This window comes from Theropithecus gelada, chromosome 11, assembly GCF_003255815.1.
Source record: "Theropithecus gelada isolate Dixy chromosome 11, Tgel_1.0, whole genome shotgun sequence".
NCBI classification, from domain to species: Eukaryota; Metazoa; Chordata; class Mammalia; order Primates; family Cercopithecidae; genus Theropithecus; species Theropithecus gelada.
Genome location: NC_037679.1, coordinates 28,540,192 through 28,559,851, shown reverse-complemented (window position 1 = coordinate 28,559,851; position 19,660 = coordinate 28,540,192). Strand labels below are relative to the sequence as shown.

Sequence of the window (19,660 nt, the reverse complement as noted above, 5' to 3'; positions counted from 1 at the left end):
TCAATAAGGTAAGACTGTAGAAACCAGTGTGGAGAAGAAAATATTTAGCAATATGGAAGAGCAGAACAGAGACAGACAACTGTCTTCAAATTTCCATCTTATGGAATAATAGGCTTGATTTGCTCCTGAAATAGGAGACGGACCAAACAACAGAAGTCTATGCAAATGGAACAAAGTTCTATCTACCCAACAAATAACTGAGCTCCCTTTAAATGCTGAGTTACCAATCGCAGACAGTGTTTCAGTCGAGTCCATTACTGGTTAAGAAGTATGATGTTGTCTCTAAAAACAAAATGAATTAAATACACAAAATAACAACAACAAAGTTGTGATGATTTTTCTCTAAAAACTCAAGTGTGATGTTGTCTCTAAAAACAAAATGAATTAAATACACAAAATTAACAACAACAAAGACGTGATTTGAGTTTTCTTTCAATTGAAATAAATTTCAAGGACTAAACTAAATCTGAACTACTTTACATTAAAGGGAACAAAAAGACACAACAAAACAGCTTTAAAATACTTAAGAAATATAAAGCATATTTCTTAAGTTATTATTTCTGAAGTTATAAAATATTATATTCAATTAACTTTAAGTAAAACACATAAAAAAGATAAAAAGCATTTTTAACTTTGTAAGTCCAAAGTAAAACATTTAATATGATATAAAACCTCTAAAGTCTTCACCAAATTTTATGGTTGATTTTTAGCTGTACTAATTCTATTTAATGTCATTAAAATCTACCCAACTGAGTTTTCATAATTTTCTACCACTAAATAATTATGTTCTTCATTTCTCTCTTTGCTATATTTTTAAACTTGAAGCACATACGTGTATTTGTTTGTTTTAAGGTAGGGCTTAAAAGTTATCTGCAATGCTGTATATTTTCCATTTGACCCTTCAAAGCCGCTCTCTAACCTTCTCTACTCTACTCTGCGCCCTAGGAGCCTCACTCGCATGGAGGCACCAGCAGACCAGATTGGCTGTGGTTCCCTTCCTTACGGAGGTTCTTCTAGTAATGGCCCCTGTTAGGCAGCTCTCTCACATACTTATAGCTCTTGCTGACTCAGGTCTTCCTCTCTCTTTCCCTTTTTAGACACCTAGGAGTGTTAAGAGCTGTTCCTAGCAGCCCGGTGTTCCTAGCAAACCTGGCTAACATCACGTGTTGATTTCCCTTAACCTGCCCATAATGTGTAAATAATCCCTTTATTAAATTCTTTTCCATTACAGGGTTCCTGCCAGAACCCTGACTTAAAGCAGTTGTTATTGATGTTTTCAATACAGTAATTATATATTACACTATAATCAGTGGAAAAGATACCTTATGAGAAAAGAGCCATGATCACCAGCTTTTACATTTCTTAGTCAAACCAACTAAACTAAGAATTGAAAATAAAAATTACCAACCTAAAAATGTTTGAGAGAAGGAATTACTTATTTTATTAAGATTAATATCCAAAAATCTTGCAGTCACCCTTCACACCTTACTCTCTCACATCCCATATCCAATCCATCAATCCTTTCAGATCTGTCTTCAAAATATGTCCAAGTTCAACCATTGCTTAACATTTCCACTATTTCTTCTCTGGTCCAAGTTACCAACATTTCTTTATGAATTTTTCCCAACTACCTTCTAATTGGTCTTTGCCTCTGATTGTCCTGCTCTAGTCTTTTCTCACCAGAGCAACCAGATTAATTGTTAAAAAGTATTAATACAGGAGCTTCGTGCAGTGACTTACACCTGTAATTCCAGCAACTTGGGAGGCTGTGGTGGGTGGATCACTTGAGACCAGGAGTTTAAAACCAGCCTGGGCAACAGCACAAGAACCTATCTCTAAAAAATAAAAAAACAACTTAGCCAGATGTGGTGGTATGCACCTGTAGTCCTAGCTACTTATTAGGAGGCTGAGATGGAAGGATCCCTTGAGCCCAGAAGTCGGAGGCTGCAGTAAGCCATGACTGCGCCATTGTACTCTAGCCTGGGTGAGAAAACAAGATCCCGACTCAAAAAAAAAAAAAAAAAAAAAAAAGTATTAATGGATATTTTTCTGAAAATGGCAAAAATCATAACTCTCAAAAAACAGTAAAGCAAACATATGTCAAAGATATAATTTAACTCATTAATAATAGAATTAGTAAGACGTTACAACTGGTTCAGAGGAACATTCCAACAACTACACATACATAGGGAATAAGGAGTTCTGAAAGAAATTTACAAATAGATGCAAAACAGGTATATTCACAGGTAATATCAACTGCATTCTACTGGGGATAATTTATATTTATTTTCATGAATAAGATTTACTTGCATTTTCTACTTTTTTATTGTGGTAAAATACACATAAAATTTACCATCTTAACTATCCATCATCCATCTCTGTAACTCTTTTTTTCTTTTGGAGACAGGGTCTCACTCTGTCAACTAGGCGGGAGGGCAGTGATGTGACCATAGCTCACTGCAGCCTTGACATCCTGCGCTCAAGGGATTCTCCCTTCTCAGCCTCTCAATTAGCTAGGACCACTGGCACATCCCACCATGTGCGGTTAACTTTTTAATGTTTTGTAGAGGCAAGGTCTCACTATGTTGCCTAGGCTTCTTTTCATCTTGTAAAACTGAAACTCCACAGCTGTTAAACAGTAACTCCCTCCTCCTCACATCCCCTGACAACAACCATTCTACTTTCTCTCTAATTTTGACTATACTACCTCCTTCACATAAGTAGAATCACATAGCATTTGTCTTTGTGTGACTGGCTTATTTCACTTAGCGTAATGTCTTCAAGGTTCATCCATGACGTAGCATATTACAGAATTTCCTTCCTTTTTAAGGCTGAATGATATTCCACTGCATCTATATACCACATTTTACTTACTCATTCATCTGTCAATGAACACTTGGGTTGCTTCCACCTTTTGGCTACTGTGTACAAATAGATATGGGTGTACAAATACCTTAAGACCCTGCCTTTGGTTCTTTTGGATATACTCAGAAGTTGAATTGCTGCATCATATGGTAATTCTGTTTTTAATTTTTTGAGGACCACAAAACTGTACCATTTTATATTCTCACCAACAGTGCATAAGGTTTCCAATTTTTCCACGTCCTCACCAACATTTGTTACTATTTTTTAAAAAAATAATAGCCATCTGTGGCCAGGTGCAGTGGCTCACACCTGTAATCCCAGCACTTTGGGAGGCTGAAGTAGGCGAATCTTGAGGCCAGGAGTTTGAGACAAGCCTGGACAACAGGGTAAAACCCCATCTCTACTAAAAATACAAAAATTAACCAGGCATGGTGGCACATATCTGTAATCCCAGCACTTTGGGAGGCCAAGGTGAGTGGATCACTTGAGGCCAGGAGTTCGAGACCAGCCTGGGTAACACAGCGAAACCCTGTCTCTACTAAAAATACAAAAATTAGCCAGGTGTGGTAGTGCACACCTATAGTCCCAGTTACTTGGGAGGCTGAGATGTAAGAATCACTTGAATCTGGGAGGCGGAAGTTGCAGTGAGCTGAGATCATACCACTGCGCTCCAGCCTGAGCAATACAGCGAAACTCCGTCTCAAAAAAAAAAAAAAAAAAGAGTAGTGTGAGGGTAATATAATGAGGATGAGGGTAGTATCTCACTGTATTTCTTATTTGCATTTCTCTAATAATTGGTGACGTTAAACACCTTTTCATATGCTTACTGGCCTTTGTATATCTTCTTTGGTGTAATGTCTATTCAAGTCCTTGGCCCATTTTTAAATTAGTTTTTGGTTTTGAGTTTCAAAAGTTTTTTCTTGTATTGTTTGTGCCTTTGGTGTTACATCCAAGACACCACTGCCAAATTCAATGTCATGAAGCATTTGCCCTACATTTCCTTACAACAGTTGTACACTTTTGATTCATTTTAAGTTAATTTTTGTATATAGTGCTAGATGAAGGTCCAACTCCATTATTTTGTATGTAGATATCCAGTTTTTCCAGCATCACTTGTTGAAGAGACTGTCTGTTTCCCACTGAATAGTCTTGGTACCCTTGTCAAAAATTATTTGCCCATATATGCAAGTGTTTATTTCTGGGTTTTTTGTTTTTTTTTGTTTTTTTTTTTTTGAGACGCGGTTTCGCACTGTCACCCAGGCTGGAGTGCAGTGGCACGATCTCTGCTCACTACAACCTCCGTCTCCTAGGTTCAAGCAATTCTCCTGCTCAGCCTCCCAAATAGCTGGGATTACAGGCCTCCACCACGACGCCCAGCTAATTTTTTGTATTTTTAGTAGAGATAGGGTTTCACCATGTTGGCCAGGCTGGTCTCGAACTCCTGACCTCGAGATTCACCTGCCTTGGCCTCCCAAAGTGCTGGGATTACAGGTGTGAGCCACCACGCCGGTCTATTTCTGGGTTCTCTATTCTATTCCATTGGGCTATATGTCTGCCTAAATTTATGCCAATACCATGCTGTTTGATTACTGCAGCTTTGTAGTAAGTTTTGAAATCAGGAAGTGTGAATCAACAGCTTTGTTCTTCTTTTTCAAGATTGTTTTAGCTATTGACAGTCCCTTGATATTCCATATGAATTGTAGGATGGGCTTTTCTAATTTTGCAAAAATCATCATTGCGGTTTTGATAGGAATTGCACTGATTCTGTAGATTACTTTTAGTATTCATATCTTAACAATATGAAGGCTTCCAATCCATGAAAAGCAGAAGTTTTTCATTTATTTAATTTCTTTGAGCAATGTTTTAGTTTTTGCTGTAAAAATCTTTCACTTCTTTGGTTAATTCGTATTTTATTCTTTTTGATGCTATTGTAAACAAAATTGTTTTCTTAATTTCCTTTTAGTATTGTTCATTGTTAGATGAAACTGCTAACGCTTTAGGGTTTTCTACATATAAGATCGTATCATCTGTAAACAGAGATTACTTCTTTCCAATTTGGATGGCTTTTCTTTTTCTTGCCTAATTGCTCTGGCTAGAATACCCATTACAATATTTAATAGAATTGGTGAAAGTGGGAATCCTTGCCTTGTTCCTGATCTCAGAGGAAAATCTCTTTTCAGTCTTTCACCACTGAATATGACATTCACTGTATTTTTCATATACAGCTTTTACTATGTTGAAGTAGTTTCCTTTTATTTTTTATTTATTTATTTATTTTTTCAAGATGGAGTCAGGCTGGAGTGCAGTGGCATGATCTTGGCTCACTGCAACCCCCTCCTCCTAGGTTCAAGTGATTCTCCTGCCTCAGCCTCCTGCGTAACTGGGATCACAGGTGCACGCCACCAGGCCCAGCTAATTTTTACATTTTTAGTAGAGATGGGATTTCACCATGTTGGCCAGGCTGGTATCAAACTCCTAATCTCAAGTGACTCACCCACCTTAGTCTCCCAAAGTGCTAAAATTACAGGCATGAGCCACCACACCTGGTTCTTTTTATTTCTAATTTTAGTGTTTTTCTTTTTTAATCATGAAAGGATGCTGAATTTTGTCAAATGTTTTTTCTGCATCAATTGACACGATCATGTGGTTTTCTCCCATTCATACTTTTAATGCATACATTACATTGAACAATTTTCATATGTTGAACCATCTATGCATTCCAGGAATAAGTCCCACTTGATCATGGTATATAATCTCACTGATATGCTGCTGAATTTGGTTTCACTAGTATTTTGTTGAGGATTTTAACATCAATATTTATGATTCAATCGCATTTTTAAGAAGTTTTCTGTTAAGTTCCAGTACTCTAAAAAAAAAAAAAAAAAGCCTTCCTACTCCGCCCCTGCCCTGCCCACAAAATGAGCCAGAGATAAACTCAATGGCTGAGCTAGACAGGACACCCATTTGCCATTTTTTTGTCCACTTCAATGTGGTTCACAATTTTTCCTGACAAAATCCTGCAATGGCTCCCACTATTCCTCTGAAAATAAAAATTAAGGACTTTTCAATGGTCTCTATGAGATCCTAACATTTTCTGCCTCTCCCGTTCCACTACTGATCATTTACTTTAAAATTCTTCACTCTCCATACCCTGCTCCAGCCACAACGGCCTCCTTGCTGTTTCTAGAATACACTAAGTATGTTCCTATCTCAGGTCCTTTGCAACTACTGTTCCTTGTACCTGGAATGCTCTTCTACCAGATATCAGCATAGTTTCCTCCTTCACTTGCTTCAGGTTTTTGTTCACAAATCAATTTATTAAAGAATTTTCCTGAGCACTCTACATATGAAATAGATAAGCCCTTACCCACTAGCCTATGATGATACACCTTTTCCTCTTTCCCTACTACACTGTTCTCAAAATGCCTTACCACCAAGTGGCATACTACATATTGACTTGTTTTTTTATTCTCTATCTTCACTCCACTGCTGCCACAAAACGTAAACTCCATAGTGGCAAAGATTTTGTTTTGTTCACTGAAATATCCTCAGTGCCTGAAGAGTGCCAGACAGATATTAAATGCTTAATAAGTTTTAGTTGAATGAGTATCAGATATTGTTTAAAAATAGCAACATTCTTTTTTTTTTTTTTTTTTTTTTTTTTTGAGACGGAGTCTCGCGCTGTGTCACCCAGGCTGGAGTGCAGTGGCGCGATCTCGGCTCACTGCAAGCTCCGCCTCCCAGGTTCACGCCATTCTCCTGCCTCAGCCTCCGAGTAGCTGGGACTACAGGCGCCCGCCACCACGCCCGGCTAGTTTTTTGTATTTTTAGTAGAGACGGGGTTTCACCATGTTAGCCAGGATGGTCTCGATCTCCTGACCTCGTGATCCACCCGCCTCGGCCTCCCAAAGTGCTGGGATTACAGGCTTGAGCCACCGCGTTCTTATTCATAAAATTTGTTCCTGAATTTCTGCAATGTACAAACATATCAATAAAACTACAACCAAATGCTTTTACATTTTTACTTATTGACATATGTTACTTAATAGTTACTTATTGAGATGACTTGCAAAAATGGGGCTCAAAATTATCACTTAGATTTGTCTGTACACTGACAGCTATCTCAAGAAAAATAATTTGAAATTTAAGAAACAGTATCACAAAATTTCTTTTAGAAGCAATGTTACCATGTTGTTATCAAAGTGAGCAAGTATACTCGTAAGACTGAGGTAGCACCAGATGTTTTCCTTTTTGTACTATAGATTCAAAAACTGTCATTTGGATTATAGTTATTATAGCAGATGTAACTCCTGAAGACTCTACCTGGGTAAGTCAACCGCCTGAGAGTCATTATCCAAGCCACACTATCTCCTCCAAGCTAGGTCACTCTTTGACATTTTGCAGTCTTGGGATGAGCCTAGGTGAAGATACTCTAGGAGTAAAGCAATTGTTTATGTTGGATTTCTCATCCTACAACTTTTCCTAAGCTCTTTCATTTTCTAACATTAAAAGGTACTTAATATTAACTAGAATTTACTTTGAATATATTTGAACTACCTGCCATATGCAATTCCAACACCAACATCTTTGATCTGAGTTATTTCAGTGAAAACAGAAATATGGTTACATATGGTTGAAAGTACAAGTTTGGAACATCACAGACCAATGAAATAATGGTTTAGCTACAAACAATATTAGTTTAAATATTTTTTCTTTACATACCCTGATTCATTCAAAAATCTGTTTGAAAAAATAAAGAATTTCAGAGCTAGTCTTTTTTCTGTACACTTTTTTCCTGTATACTTTAATAACCTCTAGATTACTTACAATACAAATGCTATCTAAACAGTTGTTATGCTGTATTTTGTAATTTTTTAAACTGCTTTCTATTTCAAATAATTTCAATCCGTGGCTGATTGAATTGGCAGGTGTGCAACCTATGGATACAAACAACCAACTATAAATCAAAGGTAAAGGCATCATAAAGTAAGGTTTTAAATTCCTCTAGTTGATAAGGTTGAACCTGTTTACGATTGGGTCTGACAGCATGTACATTTTCACTTTTTAATTAGAATGCTGCAAATTAATGTTTGTTATACTAAGTATGTCCGTCAGTAAAGAAAAATATTCAGAACATACTCCCCCGCCATCTACATCTGGTTTTAGAGGCAATAAATGCTTCTAATATATGGCCCTGATAACACCTGCTTTAATAATAAAAAGATAATCAAATCATCTTTCGAGTGTGTGAGGAAAAATTCTGAAAATGGAGAAATAACTTATCTGAAACCAATCTCTTTAAATTATAAAAAATGTGTTAGAATTACATCAAAGCATAAGACTTTTTACATAAAGTTACTAAATTTATATCAAAACCACTTCCCCTGAATTAACAATAATACAGTGTTACTTTTTTTTTTTTTGAGACAGGGTCTCACCTTGTCACCCAGGCTGGAGTGCAGTGGTACAATCTTGGCTCACTGCAACCTCCACCTCGAGGGTTCAAGTGATCATCCTGCCTCAGTCTCCTGAGTAGCTGGGACTACAAACACATGCCACCGCACCTGGCTAATTTTTGTATTTTAGTATGTTTTTTTATTTATTTATTTTTTTGAGATGGAGTTTCGCTCTTGTTGCCCAGGTTGGAGTGCAATGGCATGATCTCGGCTCACCCCATCCTCCTCCTCCCAGGTTCAAGCAATTCTCTTGCCTCAGCCTCCCGAGTAGCTGGGATTACTGGCATGTGCCACCATGCCCAGCTAATGTTGTATTTTTAGTAGAGACGGGGTTTCTCCATGTTGGTCAGGCTGGTCTCGTACTCCTGACCTCAGGTGATCTGCCCACCTCGGCCTCCCAAAGTGCTGGGATTACAGGTGTGAACTACCACGCCTGGACTACTTTTTGTATTTTTAACAGTGAAGGAGTTTTGTCATGTTGCCCAGGTTGGTCTCAAACTCCCGGACTCAAGAGATCCACCTCCCTCAGCTTCCTAAAGTACTAGGATTACAGGTGTGAGCCACTGCACCTGGCCCAGTGTTACTTTTGTACCAGTAACTATACTAGAATACAGACTAACTGGGCCTAATAACATTAATGCTATATTCTTTATTTTTACAGAGTAGGCCAAATACACACATATACACATACTTCCTTTAAAACAAAAACAGCTAAATTATACATTCTAAGGTATTTTGTATAATTTTCATAAGAATTTTGGTTACCGTGAAGTTTAAAAATTCGAAATATTAAAGAAGTTAAGATTTTAATAAACACAACTTTCTACCGTTTGTGTGAGTAGGCCTTCAGATGGCAGCAAATGCAACATAATAAACGTTGGGCCTGTTTGTAAGAACTGCTTATCTGATATCCTCTTTTACTAAATTTTTTAAAACGTGGGTTGCTCCAGGGGAAACACGCATTCAAGAGTGGGATGTGATCTAAAATCAAATAAAAGTTGCAAAGTAGGTGACTTCTAGGTTTAAAAAAATACTTGAGGGACTCAGTTTTGTGGTTTTTTAAAAAAACAAACTTCATTACATTTAGTCATCATGTCTCTTAAGGATCCTCTTGGCAGTAACAGTTTTTCAGATTTTTCTTGTTTTTGATTATCCTGACCATCTTCAGGAGCACTGGTAAAATATTTTGGAGAATGCCTCTCCTCTCTTGGAATTTGACAGTTTTCTCATAATTAGACTGGGAGTATGGAATTTGGGGAGGAGGATCACAGAGATAAAGTGCCATTTTTATCACAACATAGCCCTTGAAACATATTATCAACATGACTTATCACTGTTGATGTTACCCCTGACAACCTACCTGGCTGTCAGATTTCTCCACTGTGAAGTTACTTCTCCCTGAACTCTTCTGTACTTCTTGGAAGAAGTACTGAACTTCTTGGAAGGAAGGCATGCACAGCCCACACTTAAGGATTAGGGAATTGTGTCTCACCATGATGAAGGTGGAGTATTGACAAATTATTTGGAGTTCTTCTGTACAGGAGATTTGTCTCTTCTCCATTTATTTATTTATTTATTTATTTATTTATTTATTTAATCACTTATTCATATCAGTATCAGCCCGTGGATATTCATTTTATACTCTGGGTTATAATCCAATACTACTTTATACTTTACTTATTTTCTTCTTCAAATTATTCCAACTTTGATCATTGTGAGCCCTTTTAAGTGACTCCTATGCCCCTTTGACATAGTCCCATTTTGTGGGTTTTTTGTTAAAGCCCTTCTTTACTTTTTTTTTGGCACTATAAGATGTTCTAAGCTGATCTTGTCTATCTTTTTATTATTTTTTGAGATAGAGTCTCACACTGTCACCCAGGCTGGAGTGCAGTGGCACGATCTTGGCTCCCTGCAACCTCCACCTCCTGAGTTCAAGTGACTCTCCTGCCTCAGCCTCCCGAGTAGCTGGGATTACAGGTGCCCGCCACCCTGCCCAGGTAATTTTTTGTATTTTTAGTAGAGATGGGGTTCCACCATGTTGGCCAGGCTGGTCTTGAACTCCTGACCTTGTAATTTGCCCGCCTCAGCCTCCCAAAGTGGATCTTAGACGTCTGTTTCTTGCCCTAGTCCTAGATCGAGCCATTTTTCCAAGGAACCCTGGTCCTTAAGGAGAAGGGTACAGATTCAGCATCCCTAATTGGAAAATCTGAGAATTTCTGAGCACCAACATGACACCACAGGTGGAAAATTTCACACCCGACTTCACATGATGCGTGCACAAAATTATTTAAAATATTGTATAAATCACCTTCAGGCTATGTGTATAAGGCATATATGAAACATAGATGAATTTCGTGTTTAGACTTGAGTCCCATCCCCAAGATATCTCACTATGTATATGCAAATACTTAGAAATCAAAAAAAACCCCTGAAATTCAAGCAGGCACAGTGCTCATGCTTGTAATCCCAGCACTTTGGGAGGCCAAGAACAGCCTGGAGTTCAAGAACAGCCAGGAGTTCAAGAACAGCCTGGCCAGCATGATGAAACCCCATCACTACTAAAAATACAAAAAATTAGCCAGGCATGGTAGTGTGTTCCTGTGATCCCAGCTACTTGGGAGGCTGAGGCAGAAGTTGCAGTGAGCCGAGATCATGCCACTGCACTCCAGCCTGGGCAATAGAGTGAGACTCTGTCTCAAAACAAAACAAAACACCCTGAAATCCAAAACACATCTGATCCCAAGCATTTAGAATAAGGATAAGGATAATCAACTAGTATTAGAAACCAAGATTTGGGTTCTTGGTGTGCTCTTGCTGTCGGGTGTCACTGCATCTAGGAGGGCCTCTGTGTAACTAAATTTTATGTTATTTTGTGAGGAATCTGCATAACAAAATATAGAAATAAACTCATGGAGAATAGACTAAGACCATGAAGTTGAAAGATTATACAATTATAGATAGGGTATTATCACTTTTTATGAATGTGTTTTGAAAATAATGCATCTGAGTAATATAAGGGAACCTAAATTTTTAAAAATATAAACTTAACACATGTCATTTTTGTTGCAAAGAGAAAAAGGTGACAAATGTATAATGTCAGGAATAAAAGAGGAAGTTCAGTAGAATCCATCTTAATTCAAACGGACATGAAGTTAGTTAGATAATGCAGGAAATTAAAACACACATACCACCCTCACACACACTCCTTACCTTAAACATTTTATTTTAGCTTAAACATATAAAAAGGCATGAATTTACCAAACTTAAGGCCAGGGCCTTTTTTTGTTAATGGGAGATGGCTGATTAGAATTCTGTATTATGTTTCTCATACAAACCTTACCTAAGTTGTATGTTATTTGAAATGGATCAAGGGATTCTATTTCTAGCAACATGGTAGGTTAGATGTCCAGACTGACTCTACTGCTGGAATCTAAAATGCTTTATATACATATTTTTAAGATTTCATTATTAAATGTTTTCCTAATCTGGCACAAATGTAAAAAGCTACGAAAGTTGGCTCTTGACTTTAAGGTAATTTCATCATGCTGCTTAGAAAACTGCAGACTGCGGGAGACAGACTATATAGTCCAAGACTGCCTTGCATACAGTTGCAAATCCCCAAATCCACAAAGTACAAATGAATGAGCAGCAAACCTACCTTGTAGAAGGTGACAGCAAGTAAACTTGCCTGCTTGACCTTGACGCTGGTAAAAAGAAGAAAAGCTCCTGCAAGAATTTATAACTATAAGCCAGCTCTTAAATGAGTTTGTGGAGACGAAAAAGGACAAAAAGGCATAACATGAAAAATAGACTATATGTCTAATTAGAGTTATAGAAGGAGAAAATAAGAGGCATTATTCAAAGAGATAATGGTTACGAATTTTCCACAATTATTCAAAGACATTATTATTATCCTTAGATCCAGGAACTCCCAAAGAATCCCAAGTGGGATTACAAAAAATAAAATGAGGAAATGAAAAAAATAATGCCTCAATACATTATACAAAACTGCAAAACACTAAATGGGAAGGAAAAAAAGGCTTAAGACAGCCAAATAAAAGGGTGATTACTTACAAAGGAAGGGCAATTAAGACTTCTCAACAGCAATACTGGCAGTCAAAGGACTGGAATAATGTCTTCAATATGATGAGAAAACAGAATTCTACACACAGAGAAACTACCTTTCAAGAATGAAGTTGAAATAAAGACATCTTTAGACAAAGAAAAAAGTGTCTTTTTCACCAAAGGATCTTCACTGAAAGAAATTCTAAAGAACATACTTCAGGTAGAAAAAAAATCATAGACGAAAGGTCTCAGATCCAAAAAGGAACAATGAGCCAAGAAAACAGTAATTAGGTATATAAATTTAAACAAAGGTTTACTACCTGAAACAGTAATTTGTCTAAAATTCTGTATGTATGCATAAGAAGAATATGCCAAAACTAAGATAACAGACAACAATGTTACAGGTTGAGAGGAAGACAACCAGAGCGTACTAAGTTACTACATTATTCAGGAATAGATTAAAGATACTAATTTGGACTTTTCTAAGAAAAGCATGTTAAAATAGCCAGAGCAACCACTAAAAGAATAAATAATATATTAATTATAAACAAATATACATGCATGCAAGGTATGGAGAGGAGATGGAATGAGACAAACATATATGTCTAACTCAATACAAAAGACTGGCAAGAATGAGAGGAAGAATCGGATAAACAGAAAAACCACAGAAGGGGACAGAAATATATGTAAATCAGAGCTGGGCATGGTGGCTTACATCTGTAATTCCAACACTCTGGGAGGCTGAGGCAGGAGGAACGCTTGAGTCCAGGAATTCAAGACCAACTTAGGCAACATAGTGGGATACCATCTCTAAAAAATTAAAAAATCAGCCCAGCATAGTGGCGCATGCCTGTGATCCCAGCTACCTGAGGGGCTGAGGTGGGAGGATCGTTGACAGCAGCAGATAGAGGCTAGAGTAAGCCATGATCGTGCCACTGCACTCCAGCCTGCGCAACAGAGCGAGATCTTGTCTCAAAAAAAGAAAAAAAAAGTTAAAAAAAAAAAAAATCTAAATCTATCAGTAACACAATTGACTGAAATTCTCCAGTTAAAAAATAAAGATTGTCATTCAGAACAAAAATAAAACTCAATCTTATTCTATTTACAAAACTCCAACGAAAATACATGAAAAACTAAAGAATGAAAATACTGGCCAGGTGCGGTGGCTCACGCCTGTAATCCCAGCACTTTGGGAGGCTGAGGTGGGTGATCACCTGAGGTCAGGAATTCGAGACTGACCTGGCCAACATGGGAAACCCCATCTCTACTAAAAAAACAGAAATTAGCCAGGCATGGTGGTGCGTGTATGTAATCCCAGCGACTCAGGATGTTGAGGCACAAGAATTCCTTGAACCTAAGAGATGGAGGTTGCAGTGAGCTGAGATTGCGCCACTGCACTCCAGCCTGGGTGACAGAGTGAGACTTCGTTTCAAAAAAAAAAAAAAAAGAATGAAAATACTACACTAACCAAAAGAAAACTACACTAGCTATATTAATCCAAGAAAACAGCAATAATAACAATTTTAAAAAAATGTAAGGCTAAAAGTGTGTTTAGATAGAGGGCCCTTTCATAATGATAAAAAATTTGATTTAACAAAAAGATAAAACAATTCTAATCCTAAATTGTTTCATTATTTTGGCTTATTAATGTACTTAATAGCATACATTCAAAATAAAGCAAAAATTAACACATCTATAAGGAGAAACTGACAAACCTACAGTCATGGTGAGAGACATAATTACCATGTCTTTCTTACTAGAGAAACTGACAAATCAGTCCCCAAATAAAACTAAACCTGAATCCAAAACAAAACTGAGAGGATATGAATAGAACAATTAACAAGTTCTTAGACATAAATATAACACTGTACTTAATAAATGAAAAATTTGCATTCTTTCTAAATACACATGGAACATTTATAAAAATTAGCCACATTCTAGGTGGGAGGATTGTTTGAGCCCAGCAGGTCAAATTATTTTAATCCTTTCCTTTCCCTCCATATTTTATAAATTAATCACTTAAACAGCAATCATTTCAAAGCAAAGAGACTATCTGGTTGTGAAAAACAAGATGATGCTCATGTAATACAGGGCTGCCACTGTTCCAACTACTTCATATCTTAAATACATCACATTTATGCCCTCATTTAAGATCAACACATCATTGTAGGAATTAAGAAAAAAGGATAAAAAATAAAAATAACACATTTCATTTAAGTATCTACATCAACGCCTATATCTAGATCTCATTTCAAGTATTAGTAATGGTGCCCATAGTAAAATCTTAACAGCATCTCAGGTAAATGGGATGTTAGTTTGACCCTTCTCACTGTCCTTGAATCATTATTTTTACCAAATTGGCTACTTATTTGTGAGATAGGCCCAGAACCTAACTTTGGATGCCTTGAGGAAAAAACACTCAGTTTTTACAAAAGAAGAAATGGAACGAGTAGACAACACATTTTTAGGAATCTCCAAATAATTCTGAAATTACAGTGCCAAAGAAATACACAACTACAAGGAACACATCATTTACTTGGGGACTATTAATACTGTATATATGACTGAAAAGGATGAACTGGAAAGATGACATTTATTCCAAGATAAATAATTATTTTAAAAATATTAAAAAATATCTATCCATCCAGCAAAATAGACACATTCCCATCTCATCTGCCATCAAAGCACTGTCCCCAACTTCAACCCCAAACACACACATACATATAAGACAGACCTTTTTCATCTAAACTGTAAGCCTGTGGCTTACATGAAAACAAAATGATTTTAACCACACACAAGCTCCGGCACTCAGACTTGTAGTTTCTACATGCTGCCCACACAGCACTTTGTGAGCATGTGATTAGGAGGAATGATGTACAATCACACCACATTCCTTCCCTCAGCTCACACATCGAGAACTTGCCCTCTCAGCTGCATTCTTCTCCAAACAGCCATGGTCACCTTAGCAACCCTGTACTCCTAATATGGACAGCTGGTCCATTTAAAGTCAGTACTTCTTGGCAGGGAAAATGCTTGTTCTTCAAATTGGGGGAGAGAGGAGAGGTTTTCCTTTCAATACACATTACAGGGGTTGATTTAACTTGATCAGCGCTTTTGTTACGTGGCAGCAGTTTGTGTTGAGTTTCAACCTATTCTGAATTTTGTTTTTTTGTTTTTCAATCTAAAAGCACGTAGCTGAAAAAATAAAATCAAGCCAGCTAATAAGGAATTCTAAGAGTGGAACATGAAACAAAAAGGTATCTAAAATAACTGTTCTTTTACAAAACTATAAAACGATCCACATTTTTGTGTATTACGTTCAACCTCAGTTAAAATGAACTGTAACACTTCAAGTCCTAATACACAATAAGAAATCAGGGTCAGAAGACCCACATCTTTTTAATATCATAGTCTATTTTTGAACAACAAAAACACCGCTAAACTTCAAAGTCCCATAACTTCAAGTAGATTATCAATCTGCATTTCCGTATTCCACCACCTACATGTGAAATCTCTCACAGTCTTTCCACAGGCTTAAATGTGAGCTAGGTGTAAGCCAAGTGGTTACTACTATTATCTGAAGACCCTTCAGACCTAAAGTGACCTAGAATAGGACTGGATTACTCAAAAACAATCTAAATCTCTGCCTCTAACAGTAAAGCACGGTCTGAACCAAATTAAGCCTTTTGGGACAGAAGATACTGGTTTATAATCCAGTATACCTGATTTTCACACTACAAACAAATAATTTGGTGGGGAGGGGATTACTATATTCTGAAAAACACAAGATCAAATTGTTCATTTCATCCCCTTGATGAAATTCTAATTTCCCACCCATCAAAACTAGACACATAACCTTTAAGTAAACAGGCATGCTCAAAACTAGAAATATGGCCAGGCGCGGTGGCTCACACCTGTAATCCCAGCACTTTGGGAGGCCAAGCCAGGCAGAACACCTGAGGTTGGGAGTTCGAGAACAGCCTGACCAAACTGGAGAAACTCCGTCTCTACTAAAAATACAAAACTAGCCAGGCATGGTGGTGCATGCCTGTAATCCCAGCTACTCAGGAGGCTAAGGCAGAAAAATCATTTGAAACCAGGAGGCAGAGGCTGTGGTGAGCCGAGGTCGCGCCATTGCACTCCAGCCTGGGCAACAAGAGCAAAATGCCATCTCAAAAAAAACAAAAAACAAAACAAAAAAAACCCTAGGTAACTTAAATTTATGGCATTCATTCTAAATTGGAAATACTTATGAAATACTTTTCTATATAACAGAGGTGGACGAAATCCATATTAATAAATGTTCCTTTGACTATGGCCTACAGTATTCATGGCTTATATTTTTGTCTGTATATGTGTGTTTTTTAAACTTCTCAGGCTATGAGGTTCTTCCTAGTTAGAAAGCACTTCTTTCAAGTTAAGACTATCCTAGTAATTACACCTTTTATATATAGGAAAGTATCAGCTGGGTGGCAGTATAAGATTAGTAAAAGAACCTAAAGCCAATCCTAATACTGGTTTCCTCATTTGTAAAATGAGAATACTTTCTATTCTATTTATGCAGTGTGGTAACATATCAAAATAAGAATAATAAAATTACTATGCCATACAAAAGACTCAAAATTAAAGAAATTGGAGAAAGGGACTAAAATTCTGACATAGTAAAACAGTAGCTAATAAATTAGTGAGAATCCTATGATAAAGAAAAGGTATTAAATAAATACATGGAAGCAAATTTTTAAAAATCAAGAGCAATTAAGCCTTACTCAACTATATTGATTTTATTACTATATTTACAATTTCTTACCTTGTGGAATTCTCTTCTGAGAAAAAGAGATACAATTTTGTTCCTAAAAAAATTTCAGGTAGAAAGTTGAAATGTTAGTTTCAAGACCATCTATTAAAAATGAAAACTTACAAAATGCTAACATAGTACATTCAGAATATTATGCTATGACATTTGATATTATGAAAGCCTGAGAGACAGTTGGTCTCCAATAACAAAAGTACGTGTTATTTAAAAAATATATAAAATTTATTACTTTTATTACAAAAACACTTATTCTACTTGCTAAATATCAAGTCATTTTGCTAGGTACCTGATGATATGTGGCAATTTTTATATTCTAAAACAGTTGTTAAGTCAAATAGGTTTTCCTCTAAGACTTGATGTTCTGAAGGGTACTTTTTTTTTTTTAGGTGTAATTCACATAAGGTAAAAAGCATTTCTTTGAACAGTGTTTTTTTAAAATATATACACAAAGTTTTGTAACCATGACCACATCATCTTATTCCAGAATATTTTCACCACTCCAATAAGAAACCCCATACTGAAAGGTATACTTTTAATCCTAGGAAGAAACATACGAAATAAATTTAATTTTTAAAAATATGCAAGAAGCGTACCAATCAAAATTATGTTGTAAGATACACCACAGAAGTACACTTCTTAGAGCTGTATGGTAGAATCTGTACTACAAAGTAAAACCAAAAATACAAGGTAACTTTAATGTCTACTGTTTTTTTTTTTCTTTTTTTTGAGACAGAGTCTCACTCTGTTGCCTAGGCTGGGTGCAGTGGCGCAGTCTCAGCTCACTGCAGCCTCCACCTCCATTCTCACGCCTCAGCCTCCCAAGTAGCTAAAATTACAGGCACGTGCCAATATCCCTGGCTAATTTTTATATTTTTAGTAGAGACAGGGTTTCACCAGGTAGGCCAGGCTGGTCTTGAATTCCTGACCTCAGGCAATCCACCTGCCTCAGCCTCCAAAAGTGTTGGGATTACAGGTATGAGCAAGCATGCCCAGCCTGTCTACCATATTTTTTAATTAAATGATTTTCAAAGTAGATAACTATAAAGTTAAAAAAAAAAAAAAAAAGATTTGGCCATACTTACCAAGCTGGTTGACACGCCACAGCTGCATCTTACTTTATGACAAATGGACTGTTTCATCACTTTTGCATCTGGGCATCTACTTCTTAATGGTCATTTCTGAAATATAGGTTAAGTTATTAAGAATGCTACTCTTGAATATATTATAACAAAACTCTTTAAGGACAATTATCTAAATTGTAGTGACCAGAAAGAACTTTCAAAGCATTTTTTCCCCTTTGAGATAGGGTCTCATTCTGTTGCTCAGGCTGAAGTGCAGAGGCACCATCACACCTCACTGCAGCCTCAATCTCCTGGGCTCAGGCAATCCTCCCACCTCAACCTTCTGAGTAGCTGGGACCACAGGTGCATGCCACATGCCCAGCCAATTTTTAAAATTATTATTTGCAGAGACAGGGTCTTACTACACTGCCCAGGCTAGTCTTGAACTCCTGCACTCAAGCAATCCTCCTGCCTCAGCCTCCCAAAATGCTGGGATTACAGGTGTGAGCCACCATGCCCAGCCTCAAAGCACTTATTGAGCAACCTTCTCATAAAAAAACATTAACAACAGGGCTGAGACTGGGGAGCGGGGGGTGATAGAAAATATATGGGAGCCCTAATATAGTACATTCTGAACACAACAAATTGCTTATTTATTATAAACAATTATTATCATTAATTGTTATAAGCAATTATTATTTTTATTGTCAACTTTCCCCTATAACTAGAATGTAAATCACAGAAGGGGTTTTTCTTGGTTTTATTTACTGTTTTTTTTTTCTCTTTTGAGACAGAGTCTCACTCTGTTGCTCAAGCTGGAGTGCAGTGACGCGATCGCAGCTCACTGCAACCTCCGCCTCCCAGGTTCAAGCAATCCAACCGCCTGCCTAGCAGTTGGGACTACAGGCACACTCCACCAAGTCTGGCTAATTTTTGTATTTTTAGTAGAGACAGGGATTCACCACGTTGGCCAGGCTGGTCTTGAACTCCTGACCTCAGGTGATCCGCCTGCCTCTGCCTCCCAAAGTGCTGGAATTACAGGCGCGAGCTGCCACACTCAGCCTACTGGTATTTTTCAAGCACCTAAAACAATGAATTCCATGCTTTACGCATTCATAAGGATTTACTGAAATGATTAATAAACTGATGAATTTTTTAAACTTAAATTGATGAAATATTTAACCTTCCAGTACTATTTATTTATGTATGTATGTATGTATGTATGTATGTATGTTTGAGACAGGGTCTCGCTCTGTTGCCTAGGCTGGAGTGTGATGACGCAATCTTGGCTCACTGCAACCTCTGCCTCCTGGGTTCAAGCAATTCTCCTGTCTTAGCCTCCCGAGTAGATGGGATTACAGGCACATGCCACCATGTCTGGCTAATTTTTGTATTTTTAG

General features: G+C 37.1%; 1 protein-coding gene across 7 annotated transcripts in view; it reads right to left on the bottom strand.

Annotated features, from left to right (window-relative positions):
• Positions 1–19,660, bottom strand: part of FRS2 (fibroblast growth factor receptor substrate 2) — a 109,916-nt gene that overhangs the window by 30,903 nt on the left and 59,353 nt on the right. For 3 of the 7 annotated variants that reach the window (XM_025403190.1, XM_025403187.1, XM_025403186.1), the window contains 3 exons: positions 18,282–18,377; positions 17,194–17,236; positions 11,980–12,047 (listed from right to left, as the gene is read on the bottom strand). The exons of 1 other annotated variant lie outside the window; for it this stretch is intronic. The gene's annotated coding sequence lies outside the window, so the exon portion shown is untranslated. The remainder of the gene's footprint in view (positions 1–11,979; positions 12,048–17,193; positions 17,237–18,281; positions 18,378–19,660) is intronic. 3 more of the 7 variants (XM_025403188.1, XM_025403189.1, XM_025403185.1) reach the window with 1 other exon arrangement.